The sequence below is a fragment of the Austrofundulus limnaeus genome, unplaced genomic scaffold (genome assembly GCF_001266775.1).
Source record: "Austrofundulus limnaeus strain Quisiro unplaced genomic scaffold, Austrofundulus_limnaeus-1.0 Scaffold1714, whole genome shotgun sequence".
Taxonomy (NCBI): domain Eukaryota; kingdom Metazoa; phylum Chordata; class Actinopteri; order Cyprinodontiformes; family Rivulidae; genus Austrofundulus; species Austrofundulus limnaeus.
Window position 1 is genome coordinate 20078 of NW_013954116.1, and position 19384 is coordinate 39461.

Sequence of the window (19384 nt, forward strand, 5' to 3'; positions counted from 1 at the left end):
ATTTTTGCTCAGAAGTTTTAAGCAAAGCAATACATTTGCTATGGTTTGAAGAAAGAGAAGAAAAAAAAGAGAAGAATGACTCTAACATGAAATGTCTTGGCAACAACAAAGAGGTTATTTTATTGAGTTATTTTTGCAATATTAATGTCACATTACAGAACCCACAGGGCGTGTGGGACATTCCAGTTTATGGAAACACATTTGGGTGACAGTTGAGCAGCAAGGAAAATCAGGCCATGGGCTCATCATGTAAGACTGAGATATTTTGAACCAACACTGACACAAGACCAAAAAAAAAAAAAATCCCCAAATTTACAGCTGAGAGGGAAGCTACACGCAAGCAGCACAGGAAGAAGAGGAGTGAAGAGAAAGCCCACCAAAACCAACGATGATTCAAAAGGCCAGTCACAGAATGAATGTTGAGTTCTGAAGAAACACTTACGTTGGTAAACAAATGAATACAAGGATAGAATATCTAAAGCATTGGCTGCCATGTCAGCTCTTTCATTTTTACAAGTAGTACTTTACCCTGGCAGTTAGTTACAAGTGACTGTTGAGTYTTAAAACTATTTTCAATGAACCTAAGAGGGCTAATTTTGTTCTGGCTCACATGAAATGATGCTTTGCTTTTGCCAACAAAATTTCATTTTTGATTCACAAGGGAGATTTCAGAAAATGCAACTAAACTGATTTGCTAATTTGAAATTCATTACTTTCCAACTTACTGGAGAATCCTTGAGAAAACTGACACAGGAGTCATTTATGGTGCATGTATAAACGTCATTTTTAATTCAATTCAATTCAAAACGACTTTATTAATCCCAAAGGGAAATTAAATAAAGAACTTTTTAAATGACTCTTGTGTAGGCTTCCATCCTCCTCGCCACCTCAGTCCATTCAAAAATCACACTGAGGTGGCGAGGGGGGTCCCAACTTGAGGTGTCTTGTGAAAGAGCCTTAAATTAGCCTTAAGTATGAGTAAGAATCTGAATGCTTCATCTTAATTGATCTTGTAATTAATATAAGTATTTGTTGTGTGTTGAGCTGTGGCCCATATAGAGCCAAAGAGTGTGACTGTTATCTCAACCTGACATTGTGTAACCACACCATTGGCAAGGCTTAATGAGTCGTTGGCCACAGGATATCTTGAAACATGGTTTCTGTAAGATAATGGAGAACTAATGGTTTTGGTTACACCCTTGTATGTATAAATGAACATGCAAGTTTTCCTCATGTCAGAGAGAGAGAAAGGCTTGTGTAGAAGTGTGTGCTTGAATGTGATTCTCTCTCTCTCTCTGGTACCAGATATAAAGGGGCTTATTGTGTCCTAGGTTTAGTTAAGGAAAAGTCTACATCAAACGCATGTCTAGCTCTGTTGCCAAACTACTGCCCTATGATGGCAAATCTAGCAAATATGGAGTGTTCCCATCTCACAATTAATAACTTCTAAAGATACAGTAAGTACCAGCTCCTCACAACCCTGAACAAGGAAAGGATGAATGCATAGATGGATATATGGATGAATGGATGGATATACTGTATATGGATGGACGGATGGTCTAAACAGTATCATCTCAATGAAAGCACTATTCATTGACAAGTAATGCACTATGTCCACTTAAATCTAAATGAAGGTAATATTACTATTTATTGGTAACTGCTTAAAAATAGAGTATTACAACTTAAAACAAGAAAATCATTCAAGTTTATCAGTGCCATATGCTTGCAGAGAAGTTCGCAGAAGTGAAGTAAACATGACACGTAATTCGCCCTTGGCAGCACAGTGAGGATGTTGTAGTCCTGCCTTGTGACTCTGCCCTGACAAGGACATCAGTCTACTCCTGGGGGAAGCTTTTGTTGCATCTCAAATGTGCTCATTTCCAAACAGTGATTATGCCACGGCAGAGAGTCCGCTGGCTTACAACGGAGATAATTGGCAGTACAGTAGTTGGTGCCCACATTTTGAGAACCTTGGTAATTTATTCCTGCAAGTACATTTCCCGAGCAGGTGTGTCCGCATCGCCAGCATGCCTAAACACAAGACCASTGATAATCAAATACACTGCAACACAATGCATTTGCTTTTAATCAGTGAAAACAAGGTGCTAAAATCTTGCTAATATTGTTAAAGGCAAATTAACAAACAGGAAGAGAAAAACAACAGATTTATGATTGAGGAAACTTTTGAGTATAAATTAGTAACATCTGAGTTTTGTTTTGTTTAGCTCCCTGTCAAAAATTGCATAGATACTACATGTAATATAAAAAAGACTAAATGTCAGGCAGATGTCCACTTTGCCTGGTTGCAATTCAGCTCAGGATATGGTCTTTGAAAAAACCCTCAACTACAGACAGAACAGCTATGAGATGTTCTGCTGAGTCTCCAACTGTCACACATGGACCAAAATTAGGTTATGTCACAGGAAGTCTGTATATTACCATTTACATCAGCTCTATGCATTTGTTCCAAACAGAGTTTGATTTTCATAGTGCAGGAGACAGAAAAACTACAACAAAAGAGCCTTAAATGTGTCATGTTGAATTAACCACTAAGATGTAAAGAAAGACTGAAAGAAGCTTATGGATTAGATGAACATGTCCAGAAAATCCCAGAGTCAGCTAACATGTTCTTCAAACTACTCTTTCTGCTGAAAGAGGTCTTTGTATTCAGGAATTACTGCCTAAACGTTGCTTCAGAGTAATTGCACCACACTAACGTCAACGTGCATACTAGTGCAGGATCAAAGATTTGCTAGAAAACAGACCAGAGATTTATATAGCCTCCACCAGCTTTTCTTCTTCTCCTATACCTTCATGTTACCATTTCCTCCCAATGCAAATGAAAACAAAACACACTGATCCTTCCATGTGACTTAAAAAAAGATATTGTACAGAACAGATTGTTTTCTCTCATTGCWCTTCGATCCTGTTCTGACCCTCACATGGCAAACGTAGTCACTGCAAACAATGAAAAGGGTCAGCATGGCCGGGTCATYGAACTGTGATGCAATTGAGAATATTTATGTGTTGGTTTTTTTTTTAGGAATTTGTGCTTAAGCAGGTTTTCTGTGCAATCGGATTAAAAAGTGGGCACAAAGAACTAAATATTTTTTCTGATTATTTGAACTATAATWCAACTTAAACTGGCCTTTTTTTCAAAGCTGTGCAGATTCTTACTCTATTTGATTTGGAGTTTCTTTTTTCTTTTTTTGAGAGACTTTGCTTCTTTGCATTTGTTTAAGGTTAACATTTAAGTTTATTTTCAGTGGTTCTTGTCAAAATGTTCAAACATCTTTATGTTGGTCTCCTTTGTCTAAAAGACTCTTTCGAACTAAAGTTGTRCTGTCGTACAGTTTTTGGAACGATACAGCTTCATGTTGCCATCTCATCCAAACAAGTCATACTTGTTTAGTCTTTCTGTAGTCCAAGTGTCATAAACTCTAACAGTCTAACTCACACTTGTTGAGTCTGAGATGTGGCTTGGATTTTTCTCATTTCTTTGAGCAAAAGTTATTGTTCAGCATCTATTATTGAGTAATTACTTTCACTTTAGAGTAATAACACAGCATTTGTTCAAAATGCTAGAGTTTGTTTTAAATAGTGGAAATGCAGTATTGAAAGTGCCCTGAGTAACCYTTAGTTCGACCGCAACCTTAGAATCTGTCCGGTTCTTCAAACTGAAAACGTTCTGAGTAATTGAAATAAGTCTATGCAAGCAGAACAAACAAAGAAATAGGTAGGGAAACTGTAAAGTTACATATATTCTCACAGACTGAGCCAACAGTTGGAATAGAAATGCAATAATCTTGGGATCCTACACATTATTATGGTGTGCAGGARGTATGCAAAATTTTAGAAATGTTCAGTCGACATACACCTTCAAGCATTTTTTATTTATTTCTGCCCACAAAAACTGCTGAACTATATTTTTTTAGCAATAAATCCACACTGGGGACTCTGCAACGTCCAAATGACAAAGAAATAATCTAAAAAAATTGTATTTTAAAGTTTCCAGCCCATCTGGCACCCACAGTGAGTAAACGAGTGAGTGACAGAAGGAGAGTGACACAGACGCGGAGACAAAAGGGGGAGAAGAAATGGAGAGAATAAACGAGCCATTTTGATCTYGCCACGCTGTTGTTTCTGAGCTGAATGTTCCACAGTGACACATGTGTGACATCAGGGAAGCCCAACATGGTTGCCAGAGGAGTCCAGCGCCATGAGGAAAAAAAAAGAAGAAAAAAAAAATGAGGACACATCTTTCAGCATCAGTGCCCCCACTGTCTACAAACAGAAACACACAAACACAGACACAGAAAAGACAAAGGGCATACACAGAAAGCTGTACCCACAACCACTTAGTGCCCTTATGTGCCATACCCTTCAATTAGAGCAAAAAAAGAATGTTTTAATTGAATCTACWGCACATAAAATATACAAAAGTAATGGTAATAAAAAGCAGAGGGGGAGAAAAAAATATCATGATATGCTGCGATTATGAAGTAAATAATGTAAAGGTCTGCCATGAAAAATGCTTTTACTCTCGAGCCCACAGATACATATGCATGTATTTTAAGTACCCCACCCTGCCAACCAATCCTGACCCACACACATTTTACTGTGACCTGAGAATCTTCCCGTCAGCACCACAGTAAAGCTAACACACATGTACTCAAATAACATGTCACCTTGGATAACCACATTAGAAGAACACAAGCAAACGYTTGTTTGTCTCCATCTTAAACCAAGGTGAAGGCAGGTGGTACAGAAAAAAAAAACTCAGAAGAGTTAGATTAAAGGCACTCAGTTGAGAATGAGGAACTTTTAATTGCTAAAGAATGAAAAAGTTCCCCGATATGAGCATACGTTCCCGTGGTGCCTCCACCAAGCGATTAACTTTAATTCTCACACGACAAGTGCTTACTTCTAATTGATCTCATGCATTTATAAGACAATGCTCATCTTTTACAGAACATTTTAAAAAAGAAGAAGATTTAAAGGAACTCTGAGCAGTAATAATGAACTTGCGGTGAGTGCGAGTCAGATTAATTCCATCTCATACAAAGCCGCGTGGTTTTTATGTGAAAACTATTTGTCTGCATTTGGTTAAATCCTAAACTGTGACTTTTTAGCTCAATTGATGCAACAAGTYTAATAAAGGGAAATGCTGAGTAATGTGGAATTTACACATAGCATTAGCCTTTTCCAACAGGTATTTGTAAATAAAACATATTGACGTCACAACATGACATGAGACACGATTTTTGAAAGTCATGTGTACGATCATGTGCATCATCTAAAAATGCAAGTTCTCTTTTTTTCTTTTACATGTACAGTATACTGAGGAAAAGTTCTGAGTCATTTTTTTTATTTTGTTTTTCTTGTATATCCTTAAAATGGTCTTGAGCACAATTTCTTCAGGCTTTATTGTGGTCTTTCAAATGTATTGTCATGTTTAAGGACATAATACTGGGAAAAACTAAAAATAAAAGAGGCAGCTGAAGATTTTTCTCGTCCTAACAGTTTTGATTTCGAGACTCTAAGCAATTGAGGCTACATATTAAAAAACATGTAAATGACACCTTAAAGTGTAAYATTGAAGATGACATGGAACAGCAACTTTGTAGTTTAAAAAAAGATTTTGAACCACAAAGAACCCTAACCTAACACAAGTTAATTCCGTTTGCACTGATTTAAAAGAAAAAAAATCAGCTTCAAATGTATTTTACGTCTCAGAACCTGTAGAACGCAAAAAAATAAAGTGAAATAACCATATCCCAACAAACCCTGCCGCTAGAATTAAGTTTCCCACCTCTCTCCATCCCCCTTTTCCTCTTTTCCCTGCTCCTCTGCGCTTGCAGGTGCTGTGATCTCCAGCCTATGTTCTGTCTTAACCCTGTTACTACGAAAAAAGAACATGGATTTTTTTTTGTGAAAATTATGGATTTCGGAGTGTTAACATTCATATAAACGTTTGAAGGTGATGACGTGATTTCTAAAAGCGTACAAGTGAGGGGAACTGGACAGTTTCTCCATTGAAACAGAGAAAGTAACCAGAGCGAAGCAGGTAGTTTAGGTGAGGTGGTCACACCCCTCCTCACCTGTTGGTTGAGCAGGTCTGAGCCTTATAGCGTGGAGCCGCTGTCTTAAGGCGCTGACTCAGCAAGGCATGAAGCTGCAAGGCAATGTGTGTGGATGAGTGTTAAAGTGATTAGTAGCAGCATCCTTGCTAACATGGGCTAATGTTCAAAACAGTAACAAAACTTTCGTCACAGTGTTCCCTGTTCCAACCCGACCCCCTGCAGGGGTGTGTCTGAGAGAAAGGCTTTTACACCCTAACACAGGAGCTGTGACGTAAGCATGTACTGTTTTAACAAATAGGAAAATTCAACTGCAGTTTCCACCGTTCAACTCGTAGCGGGCAGCACAAAGATGTTTTTAGACCAAATATTTCAGAATTAAACAAATTTACACAAAAATCTGCACAAAAATATAAAGATACCCCTAAGGCAGAATTTAGGTAGTTTATCTGAAAAAAATAGATTTTGGGTTTAGCTACACTTCAAAGATAATCACAAAGATGACATTTAAAAATGTAAATGATCAACACTATCATAGAACCTGTTCAGTGTCATGCAGGTTCTACAAAGCACTTCACAATGTGTTTCATCATTCACACACACACAAACACACACACTCATACAGTGCCTTTTGTTGTGATCTTTTTCTATACTAAACCTCTGAGAAGAATAATCCAACATCATTAAACTGCAGTCAAAGATCCTTATTTATCTGACACCAGAAAGAAAGTCACAATCAAGCACAAGCTCTCTGCACAACTCCCTCTCTGACATGAGGAAGTTTCATGTTCATTTGTACATACATGGGTGTGACCAATACCACTCCTTTTTTCTCAGAAACAACATGTTTCAAGACATCCTGACCTGTACCCAGCAGCTATTTATGCCTTATGGTTTGATTACACAATGCCAGGTTGAGCTAAACTGCCAGTGGTGGAATGTCACTCTTTTCACTGCACATAACTTATGTTACAGACAAAACAGATAAAGTAAATCATCCACACTTTACATTATATAATTAAACTCTTACCAATAAACATTTCAGTGGGAGAGAAGGAGTTTTGTTTTAAAGTGTACTTGGATACATTAAAGCTGGACTAGAAAAGTCATAATGACCATTTTAATAGAGGCAGTAGCGAGGTTTTGTATATTTCAGTCAGAAATTTTTATTGATGTCACTTTGTTGTAGAGACTGTAGTACTGAAAGTACAYAGCAGGAATAAGAAAACATGCCAACATGTTGGGAGACCTGGTTCAATTTTAACCAAGAGACAGATTCACAGCTCTGACAATAATCGTAAACCAAAATGAATCTTCCTTTTATCGTTTGAAAGGAAACAAATCAAACAAAAAAAACTTTTAAAAGGATAGTTTTAATGCTCTTATACATTGAAGGGGAAAGAAAATTCGACTGAAAACACCACATAAAAAAAGCTGTGACTACATCTGCTAATCCATATTAGCTTTCGTAATAAGAGAGAGGCAGGCGAGGCTGGGTAATAAAAACTACTCACCTCAGATTTCTGTTTTTTTCCACTGGCCCCCTCACCAGCGTTCTGTCAGGCATTTAGGACATGAGGAGCACATACAAGACAGGTCATGACCATACAGCAGGGGTCAGCCAATCTGCTTTCCAAGTTATTACCTTATTCACTGATTAGCAGTCTTTGTTTACCCCTCAGAGTCTTGAGTGGGGCAACAATTTAATTTTGTATGRTGCACAGCAAAAGAGCATGGAACATTTGAGGTGGGCTGCAAACMTAAAAGTCATCCACAGTGCTACTTTTGTCTGACTGCTGTGTAAGTCTGAACGTCAGCATGATTCTGTTTGGTTTATTTAAGYGTTGGAGAATGTGTGTTTCCTCTCAATGAAAGACTGAAGACTTGACAAAACTTTCCAAACCCATTCACACAATCATCTTTAGCCACAATTTTACAAGCTTTTGCAAAGATAGCTGCACGTTCTATAAAACAAAATTAGTATTTAAGGCTTAGAATTCCTTGAAGGAATGCATATTCCCTATCACCATTCATGAAACAGTTTTAGACTAAGATTCTGTATGAGTATGTTAAAAAAATGTTAAAGAAATGTCAAACTCTCAGCTCCAATTGCACCATATTTTAGCTTAGTATTTGTAAAACTAACCGACTTACAGCCTTTGTTATGTTTTGTAAGGTCTGTTGGATAAATCAGCYTCTTTGAGTTGGATTGACTCCAAAAATTAATCAGCTGTAGATGAAAATCCAATACTTATTTCCTTAAAGCTTTATTCAAATTTATAGAACAGTTTAGGAGATATTTTGCTAACAGACAGACAGACAGAYGTAACTTCAACTAAATAATGCAAAAAAAAAATTAAAAGTTTTGTACAATGGGTTGGAACTCAAAATATGTGTTGGGGATGACTTGCAGCTATGGCCACAACAAACATTTTGCATTATAGCCATTATAGGTTTTTTAAGTTTGGTTGGGTGTGGCAGCCATCTTGAATAGGGTTGAATCTGAAAGATTCATATGTAAATGTACAAGTCATTACTTCCTGAAAGTTTCATYATAATTTRTWGAGTGATTCATGAGATACTATAACAGACAGACGCACAAACACACACAGACAAAGGAAAAAACATTGTTGGCCACATTCACCTTTTGGTGGCAGGCCATAGAAATGCACACAAACTGCAGTATAATTCAGTTTTCAAAGCTTTTAGTGCAGTTTCAATGAAGACTATTTAGGTTTAATTAAATTTTTTATGGTCCATTGCTACAAATTTGGTCGAATGAAGYGAAACACCACCAATTCTAAAGTATCATTATGTTTTAAAAAGGGCATTTTCCATCCTATTTAAGAACACGACCATATGACTGTTCCAGCTACACATCTTCGTCATACTTCTCAGGACTTTGTAATTCTTTGCCATGGCTACGTGCTTCTATTCATGCTAGAAATTCTTGGAAAAAAAAATATCACATGTACACATACTCCCTTTTTCTTTTTTTTTCTCCCTCCTCCCCTCCTCCTCCTTTCTTTCTGTTTTGTCCAAACACAAAAGCGCAGGCATGCTCGATAACACGCCTATACTTACTGTGCAAGTATAGGCGTTCCATGACATGTGATCTTGCTAGGAATTATGCCAACGGCCACTTAGCAGAAATCTCTGAGACCGAGCGAGAGAGCGAGACACACACACCCACACACACACACACACACACACACACACACAAATTCTGCATGTTTGTCAGTTTGTGAGAGTTCTTTGTCAAGTGTAGGTACAGTACATACACAGGGAACATGAGACTAAGCAGCTAGTAATCTGTCACAGAGTCTGGTGTGGGGGCAGTAMATTCTGAGAAAAAAAAAAGAGAGAGCGACACGTGATCTCTAAGATCTAATGTGGAAATGTTCTAGGAACATGCCATGTTTACTGTTCATTGTCTAAATTCTTGGAAGGCTTCCTGAAAAGCATGCAGCTAGCCAAAGCAGCCCAAAATACATTTAAAGACTTTTAATGTCTATTGCTGGTCGTCTCCGTTGCTTATTAGGACCCCTTCATTATGTTTTCCATTATTGCCATTATTTTGTCTGTGTTTCAGCATGGCCATTAATTAATTAATTATTTTTTAGTTCAGCAGCAGACAACAAAATAAGTTTGTATTGTGGAAATTTGGCTGCAAAGCTGCATTATTATTATGTGTGTGGACCTAAAACCACCRGAATACATTTAAAGGGTGAGAAAAATGAAAAAGAAAAAAAAAAAAACATTCACACATGCAAACACACTGTTCCTCCACAGAAGACAGCCAAAATCTCTCACTTTCCCTTTGATACATTAGTGATTTGTTACAAGTGTTCTGTGAAAAATGCCACGGAGAGGCTTGTCAGAACATTTGCATGCTGGCGAAAACGAACCGAATATGCAAATGCGGGGAGGAAAAGTTGATTATATTTTGTAAGCACATTTTAATTGTTGCTACTTGGGAGAAAGAAAAAAAAAACTATCATGCAGAAATTAGTGTCAACGGCAGCAAGAGGCGTGAAAGCCAAGTTAGGGGCATGGGGGGAGAGGAAGCATAGGTGCTATGACCCATTAAATTGGATGCTGGTCACAAACTTTATTAGCCAAGTCAGTAAGATTATTTTTACCAGAGGAAAAAAAGAAGTCTTGTTGTGTTGGCTGCATATCCAGGACTTAATCTAAAAAAATATACAGCGGGTAAAATAAGTATTGAACACGTCAACATTTTTCTCAGTAAATATATTACTAGAGGTGCTAATGACATGAAATTTTCACCAGATGTCGGTAACAACCCAAGTGATCCATACATACAAAGAAATCAAACCATAAATGTCCAGAAATTAAGTTATTTGTAATAATGTGGAATGGCACAGGGAAAAGTATTGAACACATGAAGAAAGGGAGGTGTAAAAAGGCATGGAAAGACCAGACACCAGCTGAACTCTCTCAGTAATTAGAAAGCAAGCCTGCCCCTTGTCAGTGCAAGTTAATATCAGCTGGTTCAGTCCCAAATGATGGCCAGGTATCACACAAGAACCATCTGATGATGGGTAAAAGTAAAGAGCTCTCTCAAGACCTTCACAACCTTATTGTTGCAAAGCATAATGATGGCATCGGTTACAGAAGAATGTCTAAACTTCTGAAGGTTCCAGTGAGCACTGTTGGGGCCATAATTCAGAAGTGGAAAGAACATTATTTCACCATAAACCGACCACGACCAGGTGCTCCTCACAAGATTTCTGACAGAGGAGTGAAAAGAATTATCAGAAGAGTTGTCCAAGAGCCAAGGACCACTTGTGGAGAGCTTCAGAAAGACCTGGAATTAGCAGGTACGATTGTTTCAAAGAAAATAAGTAATGCACTGAACCACCATGGCCTGTATGCACGCTCACCACGCAAGACTCCACTGCTGAAGAAACAGCATGTTGAAGCTCCTTTAAAGTTTGCTGCACAACATTTAAACAAGCCTGTGTAATACTGGGAGAATATAGTCTGGTCAGATGAGACCAACATTGAACTGTTTGGATGCCAGAATACACATCATGTTTGGAGGTCAAATGGCACTGCACATCAGCCCAAAAACACCATACCAACAGTGAAGTTTGGAGGTGGGAACATCATGGTGTGGGGCTGTTTTTCAGCATAGGGTACTGGCAAACTTCAAATAATTAAAGGTTGGATGAGTAGGAAAATGTACAGAGACATTCTTGATAAAAATCTGCTTCCATCTACCAGGATGATGAAGATGAAACGTGGCTGGACATTTCAGCMAGACAATGAGCCCAAACACAAAGCCAAGGAAATTGTCAGAAACTCACATTATTACAAATAACTTCATTTCTGGACATTTATGGTTTGATTTCTTTGTATGTATGGATCACTTGGGTTGTTACCRACATCTGGTGAAAATTTCATGTCATCAGCACCTCTAGTAATATATTTACTGAGAAAAATGGTGACGTGTTCAATACTTATTTTACCCGCTGTATATCGATGAGATTCTGTGACCATAAAACAATGGCAAACAGCTGGTAGCCGTCAACAGGGATAAAGGCAAATCATGAATTGCTAAAAGGAAAAACAGTATTGTGTGTTTTTTTTCACCTGGACTGTATCAGAATGTGTATGTTCAGGGTAGCAGCAGAGAAACGTAAATGCTCAAGGACAAATGAGGTTTTTTTTCCCTTAACATCAATGTCATTTTTCTCAAAAAAATAATTAATTTGCCTTGCTTTCATATTCTTATGACAAAGTATCTATACACAAATACGGTATGAATTTTTTAATACATATATATGTTTTTTATCAGTCACAACTGAGTTTACAGGAATTTCTGTTAATTTAAACTTTTATTTGTCTCTATTCTGATTTTATTCACTTCTTTTTATTCCTGGTTTTTAATAAACCCATTTCACCAAGGCCCATCAAAACAGTAAAATAAAAAAAGTAATGAAAACTCAAACAGCGACAAACATTTCACCTTAATGTTACAAGAGAAAACACAAAAATATAATACTGAAAGAATAAATTGATGCAGACACTCTGTAGCTGTGATGTTCTCTGACAAGAGTGTGTCTGAAAAAGTTGTGAAAACTAAGGACTGACTGAAGTGGGCAAAAAAAAAAACTAAAACTTCTATGTGTGCTTTATTATTATTATTCTCATAACAGAGAACTGCAGCTCACARTGATATATACAGAGATGAATAAACAGATTATGTGAACAGAGGAGGGGGAGGGGGGACTCTGAAACAAAAAGAAAAAACTTTTTGGGCATTCACAAAAAACCTCCCTTTGTTGATAACTCCTTAAAAAGTGATAAAAACTAATCTGTTGTTTTGGTTTCAAAAGCACAAAGTAGTATGTGGACATATGTTAATAACAGGCTGCCTTGTGGCAGTTTCTCTAAAGCTCATGGATACAGCAAAATTCTACTTTTTAATAATCTCTTTGTTTTTAAAGATCTTACTTTGACTATTTGCATGAGAAGAAGTGGTGCAAAAAGAGCAGAAAGGGGCAGTTCTTAAAAAACACACAAAAAAGCGTGGACAAGCACTTAAACTAAAGCACTGAATTACTGTGGTAAAGTGGTGCTTTTTAAAACTCCTGGCTTTCCAAAACGTCCCCAGAATCCAACTATGTGGTTGTAGCTTCAACACCTTAAATTACTCATCACAGACCGTAAACCTAACCAGTAAACTGTGCTGCCAAAACCTTAACCCAAACAAGGCACAAAAAAAGATTTATGAAAAAAAAAATCAACAAAAAACAGTAAATTAAAAATAGAAACATAATTTTAAAGTTGGATTTAATTTGAGTCTCATGTCTAATGTGTATAAATATGCAAATAAGATTTTCAGACATCTCTAATTTCCTTGGTGTATAGAAATGTAACTAAAAAAATTTAATAAATACTTATAAATATCTATTGTACATAAAGATAACTCTACTTTTAAGCTGATCTGAACCTGTTGACCCTAGCTGAATAACTACTCAGCAAGCTAATTTAAGAAGTTTGAGACCTACAGAAAAGATTGTACAAAACATTTTATACCATTACATAAAATGTATTTTACACTATCACGGTTTTCATAATGGGAGCATATTGAAGCTGTTAAAAAAATTCTCATGTTTTTTTATCCTAACATCTGCAAAAATTTCTACCATATGTTTTTTTTGTGTCTCTGCTGCCGCCATACAAACACTTAGGACTATGACCCTGAAAAGTGCACCGCTCCGTTTTCTACTAATGGATGTCTTTTTAGGAATTCTCGGACTTAGCCATGAGGAGAAGGACGTTGCTTCATTTCCATTAACTGTTTGAATTTCAGTTCCACGAATGTCAACATGCCTGAACACACCAGCCCGAACAGGTTTTTTTTTTACCCCTCAGGTTTTAAACTCGAACACGCCTGGCAATACCAAGAAAGAGCACCGCCATTGTTTGAGGATATGATGTATGACTGGTGCCCTGTAACGCATACCATCAGCGATGACTCATCGCAGTCTAAGAGGAACTTTAGAGACAAATAAACACACCTCACACACGGATCTATGGAGGAGGGAAAAAAAAAGAAAAAGAAACACAAGGTGTGCACACAAACACATATGCACTCGTTGACACGGGGGAGTTGCTTGGGCATGATTTAATTTTCCCCCCATCTTCAGACCGTCCAGTTAACATAGAAATCTGGAATTTATCTACATGAAAAATGGATTTCAAGTGGGTTTTTTAAGTTAACTGAAGGTGTGGTGCAGGTAAACATGCTTTTAAGTCATGCAGGTTTTATTTTGACATGTTAATGAGAACAAAAGGGAGTGTTTGACATGGCCTGAGGTGACCGTGTGAAACAAACCTAAATGTGTGTCAGAGTCATGTGGTCAAAAGGAAGGTATAAAATCTACATGAACGCAAATCATTTATGCTAAGTGGTTGCCAACAGCATGCTTTTGTCTCTAACTTTTCGTAAGACAGAAAGATATTTGTTATAAATGGATAAAATGATGTAATGATTGAAAAAGCTCTTTGTTTAATAACTTGTTTTAAAAAATGTATATTTCAACAAACAATTTGGCATCATAAATGTCTGGGACTTTTATTGTGTCTGTTAAAAGTTGAAAAGTTTGGTCAGGTTGACTTTAAGTTGATGTTTGTTATTTCTTCGACTTTACACCAACACTCAAAGGTTAGGGGTCTGGACATTTTTTGTTCTCGAGTCCCGTCCCCCACCTTCGATGACTGTAATTCTTTATTGTCATTTCATTCGTCTTCACCATTTTTGCACTAGCAGCTCAATCAAATTAAGTTAAAGAAAACTCTACAGGTGTGGGATGCCATGCCACTGTCCTACAAAGAAATCTCTTTCTAAGAACTGCCCATGGAAATCCATACATGGGAGTTTGTTGTTATGCAAAACAGGCAGCAACAAACACACCGCCGCCAGTTGCTTGATAGTTTCAAGACTTTAGTGTCAGAAAAAGAACCGAGTCAACGTTTTCATTAGAAAAGAACTTAAATACATTTAATCCTGAAATAGGACTTAAATGAATAACCAAGTATATGTTCCACTTTTTGAGAAATAAGGCCATGAGGATGAACACATTGTGCAGGCCAACTATGATACAGAGTGCTAAAGCAGATTTCTACACTTAAACATGGCATTTACACGTGAATCTTTCAGGATTCACCCACTGCCTCAACTTTGTTCGATACTCAATTTGTAGCAACTTAGGTGTCACATTTGCAAATGTCCCCTTTAGCATTTTAAACAAATTTAAATTATAATAATATTTTCATATATCGACTCGGTTACCGACAGAGCTAAATAAAGCAAACATGACACAACAGAGGACAGCGTGGTGGCGCAGTTGGGACTTTTCTGAGTTTGCATGTGCTTTCTGCGCATGCACGTGTGGGTTCTCACCAGGGCCACCAGTTTCCTCCCACAGACCAAAAACATGCATGTTTGGTTAACTGGTAACTAGGGCTGCCGATGACTTATCAATTATTAAAATAATCGATGACTAATTTAATAATCGATTAATCGTTTTCTTTTTTTATGTTTGTTCTTTACTTAGTTTTTCTCTCCAAACTGCTTTGACACCTTCCACTGCCACATCTGCCTTTCTGTCCTTGACACACATGCACAGTAGTGGTAACTGGGGTAGGCCGTGGACGTCACAAGACATTATACGGACAGGCTCTGGTATCATGGCTATCCAGCAACGGAGCTCAAAAGTGTGGGATCATTTTAAGAAAATGAAAGAGAAACCTGTGCAATATCTGCAGAGCAGAACTTGCCTTCYACAGCAATTATTTTTAGTTAGCATATAGCTAAAATCTAACGATGGTTATGTAATAGCAGCTGCATTCTGACGTGATAAGCTGTATGTTTTATAATCAGTTAACCTATGATCCGATTAGTCAACTAATCGAAAAAATAATCGGTGATTAATCGATTATAAAAATAATCGTTTGTGGCAGCCCTATTGGTAACCCTAAATTGTCCCTAAGTGTGGGTGAGAGTATGAATAGCTGTTTGTCTCTGTGTGTCCCTGTGGTGGACTTGTGACTAATTGTCCAGCGTGCACCCTGCCTCTCACACAGCCCCATCTCCACGGACTCTCCAATGACTGCTGGACATAGACCCCTGCGACCYGAAGAGGAAAAGCGGGTAAAGGTAACAGTTGGATGTGGACATGTCAGAGAATAAGCAAACCAATCAGTTCTTACTTATGAATCCATTAGCATCAAGCTAACTCAGAGTCTATATATTACAATTTTTTTCCCTTTGGGAACTTTTTAGAAAGTAAAAGTCAACTTTATTTCTTCTCTTTGCCCCTTTTGCCAACATTATTTGGGGTCTTTTCGTTGCATTTCTCACAATGTGCGTCCATGCAAAAAGATTTATATGTATATAAAGCATCCAGGAACACTTCTTAAACCGTTAAACTTTGTTTTAAACTTCAGGAAAGTAAACAAAACACCCTGAAAAACTGTGTTAACTACTCATTAGTGTGTCATGTGGGGCCATAAAGAAAATGTTGCTGGGCTGTAAAACAATGAAGTGCAATTTTATTGCCCCGGTGTGCTCCAAGGCAGTTTTGCGCAAACGTAACAGTGTCATCAAAACATGTCGGAAGCACAGTTTTACGGCTTATSCTTTAGTGTTGCTTTAAGTTGGCATTAATTGTTAGCGTGACATTCTACAAGTTGCTCAGACAATCGGTTAAACACAAAGTGTGATCTTAAAGTGTATCTGTGTTGTAAAGGGTCCATTTAGGTAGGTGGGTTATTATACTTACTGTAGAAAATGCTCATTGATGGCGAGATATTTTTTTTCTATGCAATGTTTAAGTTTATTTAGTCAAATGGAAAGACCGGGATGTTCCTCCGAATTTATCACTAACAGTTTAGACATCCGAAGCATTTGTTATTTGATAAGAGGAAATAATCACCTTGGGTTAGTTTTCCTCGAACTGGCTCAACAGGTTCGAGTGAGGAATGACACCAGTTTGTATCCATTTCAAAGAAACTGAAACAAGATAGACTGCTTTTTTTCTGTGTTTCCAGTCATGCAAAACATCGACTTTTGTTTGTTTAAGAAGCAGTTACCATACAATCCTCGTGTTTTTCACCCGCCCGATTCTGCCATTTCTGTCAATGTCCGTATATCAGTGAGAGAATCAGTGTTGTGGACGTCTCTCCTTGACACTCCCACACTTGCAACCAGCCCCCCGGGCCCCCTCGTGGAATGCCGTATAGTTGAGAGGCCTATAGAGGAAGGGGGCATCCTGGGACACAAGCCATCCTGCTGACCAACAAACTCAAACACACACACACACACGTACAAAATACAGCTGTTGAGAGCCATCATAACTCTTTGGCAGCCATCCAATTCAAACTCAAGTGTTGTTGGAAAGCCTCCATTTCAAGGAAAAAAAATTCCATGATAGTTGCATTGAACATGAAATAAAAAGAAAAAAAACTTAGCAGCACACACCCACATTACCAAGAACTGAGTTCCTCGAAGCTGAGCATGGGTATCATAAATCAGCTTGTGAAAAAAAAAAAAAAAAGATGTCTCTGTCCTGCCTCAGGGCAGGTACAGTAGGTGCACCAATGAACACATATCGATCTAAAAGTTTCTTAAAACTTAAGTCAATTGTTGCTATCTGCAGAGATATAAAGCCAAAATAGATTTGCAACCGCATAGTGTGTGCAAAACGACAGAGAGACATTTCAACAACACCTTTGACGCCCCGTTTTTGGCACCGTGAGAAACCAACAACTCACTCATGTTCAGTCATGTGACACAGACCAGATTAGATGACACAATAAGCAACATGTATGACAGCGCGGTGACACTGAGAAAAAGTATGCAGGGGGAAAGAACAGTAACAGGAAATGAAGAAAACTGCCACAAACTACTTGCCGGCTAGCCACACGTTGCACTTTTTGTAAGGAGGCCACAACTAAAAAGTCTGATAGCAATCTTTAAAGGTTCAGGTGAGGTAAACTCAGCCACAACAAAGTGTAAACACAAGACTTGCTTTAGAACAATATCATACTAGTAGAATAATTTACAGCATGTAAATTTACAGCATTTACCGACTGTGTTGTTTTGATGAATTCTGTCGAGTGGTTCTTGGAATATTCTGCTAACAGACAGGGTTGATTCTGACATAAAATGTCAACGTTTTTAAAACAAAGATGCTGTTCAATCAGCCCAAGTGACCCAGATAATGCTCAGCTACTACCACAGCAACTTTTAGACCAGCATATGTCCAAGTGAMYGGGTTTAGAGCCARTTCGGTGTCTCMTAAGGTCAGTTGGCTGTGGCTGCCATCTTGAATTGGACTGACCTAAAATGTTAATCAGCTGTAGAAGTACACACTATCATCACTTTCTTAGAGTTTCATTAAAATCCATCCAGTGGTTTATGAAATATTTTGCTAACAAACACAAAGAAAGTCATGGTAAAAAAAAAAAAAAAAAAAAAAAAACATGTTCGCCTTTCACCTTAGGTGGTGGGTGATAATGAGCCCCATCCCATCAGCATGCAAACACAGTTTCCAGCATCACAACCATTGCATTCACATGGGTGGAGATTTTCTTTAAATCGTGACGCAACTGAAGCCAATAACACCACTTTCACCACTCATACAGTTCAAACTATTAACTAATGGTTAAAGCAATGCTCAACATCAACATCTCAGGTTGCAATTACCCGACGACTTTTTTCATCAATTTCTACTTATTGCTGCGTGGTGYTCTGAAGCGGGAATTACGTAAAGCCTTTCCATTTCATGTTCCTCCTTAAGTTCAAGACTCTAACTTAGTTTCTGGGATGTGAGGCTTTTGTCGCAAATTAATGTTGACATTTGCAGCGGCACTAGGTAAGGATAAAGATAAGAGAAGAGGGGATAAAAATGGTTTTAAAAATAAAGAAAAAAACCTATGCGTCATGCAAAACAGGCTGTAAATATGAAGACAGGATATATTTACCCGATATGTCGCTGTTCCATAGAAAGAGGCTGTGTCAGCTGGCGCAGATGTGGCAGGCTTTCCTCCTCGGGTAACCCACCAACTCTTTGAGGTTCTTTGTTTTGTAAATGTTTTTTTGTTTTTTAATAGGCAGGCCCTGCTTCCCGCTTCGTCCGCTGGCTCACTCTCTCTTTCACTTCGGTCCTGTCTTGGCCGCTCCGTTCGCCGTCATCTCTCGCTATCCCACTCTCTCCTCCTGTCGCAACAAGGAATGCGGCTCTCACGCGGGCGGCACACGGACAGCAGCGAGCAGGCTGACATCACACGCCGCTCCGCGCCGACTTCTCCCGTTAAAAACACGCAGACATTTTTGCAGCCGACTAGCTTATACGCCGTGTTGTTCAACTGTAGTCGCCGGGAAAATAAACTGTCAGCGGTCGGTCGGTCGTTTCGTGAACTCGGTGCACTCTGCCGGCTTAAAGGCGTACGCTTCTCCACTGTGGGTTCGTTTTAACGTGTGAGTTTGTCGCCACTGTTTAAAGTCTTTATTTCAACACATTGACGTTATAGGTAGGACGTGGGGGGCACGAGGGGAGAACCTACAGAACATTTACGTGTKTGGGTATCTCACGTGTCATTCTACGAAGGCGCTGGCAAGACAGTAGAGGGGACGTGACGCGCATGCGTGGTGTGGAGCGTGCGCCAACTACTGGTGGTGACCTCAAATTAACTCCTATCTATCTATCTATCTATCTATCTATCTATCTATCTATCTATCTATCTATCTATCTATCTATCTATCT

At 38.3% G+C, this 19384-nt stretch overlaps 1 protein-coding gene across 1 annotated transcript in view; it reads right to left on the reverse strand.

Moving 5' to 3' along the window:
- Nucleotides 1-19188, reverse strand: part of LOC106536170 (nucleus accumbens-associated protein 2) — a 36566-nt gene extending 17378 nt beyond the window's left edge. Inside the window, exon 1 of the mRNA XM_014033370.1 lies at nt 18603-19188. The gene's annotated coding sequence lies outside the window, so the exon portion shown is untranslated. The remainder of the gene's footprint in view (nt 1-18602) is intronic.
- Nucleotides 19189-19384: the final 196 nt, after the last annotated feature.